The sequence below is a fragment of the Penaeus monodon genome, chromosome 28 (assembly GCF_015228065.2).
Source record: "Penaeus monodon isolate SGIC_2016 chromosome 28, NSTDA_Pmon_1, whole genome shotgun sequence".
In the NCBI taxonomy this organism is placed as follows: Eukaryota; Metazoa; Arthropoda; class Malacostraca; order Decapoda; family Penaeidae; genus Penaeus; species Penaeus monodon.
The window spans coordinates 22,931,862-22,932,913 of NC_051413.1; the positions used below are offsets into that span (position 1 = coordinate 22,931,862).

Below are 1,052 nucleotides of genomic sequence, written 5' to 3' on the forward strand. Positions count from 1 at the left end.
CAATAATGAACATGTCATGCCTGTGTTTACAAGTGGTATTTATCTGTCAATTGCTCTAGTGATATTGCAACAAACATGTAGAAAGGACTCTTTGATGAATTCATCTTGGCTAAATATAAAATCCCGACTAGGCAATGGTTTACAATGAACATATCAAAAATATATTGCCCAAATCGACCTTTGCGAGCCTTCACAGAATCCTTCCTTTGCTTCAATTATTCCTCCCAACATTTGGGATCCAGTTCCGGGAAAGAAGAGCAAGGTAGTATTGGATTCTTGGGAGATGCCACTTTTAGGGGTTCGGCCTGAATCTCCTTCAGTTCTGGGATCACTTCACACATGATGCCTGCCAAGGTTGTGCTGCGAATTTGTTTGACTTGTTCTGAAATGACAATACCAAAATAAGTAACAAGAATGTATACAGAAGTGTAAAAGGATAAGTACATACTGGGAGCAGGAGAACAATATCATGGTATTAAAAGTAGATACGAAGTTCCAAGAGAAAGCTATGACAACCACATTTCGCTTACCTCTATAAACCTTGTGTCCTTGTCATTGGTCTTGTACCAGTATCTGTCTTCTTTTAGCCCAAGGAACTGGTCCAGCAGAATACAAGCGAAGGTGGGACCTATACTCCTCCTTCTATCGGGTGCTCAGCCAAACCACCGACGAACATCCATATGACTAAAAATAAAGAGCTTTGAGTGATAACATATCAGAAATCCCCATTGTATTCTTCTTCACATGGAAAACATGTTCACAAGATACAAAGTATAATGCTAATATTCATAATGTAAGGGAGGGAGGGGCATCACGGATATATAGATAAGGTATACCGGTATACGTCCTTTAGGTTTGCAATCACATCATCATCCATTTTTCCGAGAGATCACCAAAGTCATGAATAAGAGACAGTTCACATGAGGTTCTGATCGCCATGTGAAAGGCAATATCATGGTCATGTCCACGCTGTATGTTGAGGGACGAGTCCAAACATGTTCTTCCCTTTGAAGAGAGTGCCGGCTACCTGTTCACGAGTATTAAAGTTTCGA

At 40.4% G+C, this 1,052-nt stretch overlaps 1 pseudogene; it reads right to left on the reverse strand.

Annotated features, from left to right (window-relative positions):
* Nucleotides 1–1,052, reverse strand: part of LOC119591102 — a 7,565-nt pseudogene continuing 6,513 nt past the window's right edge.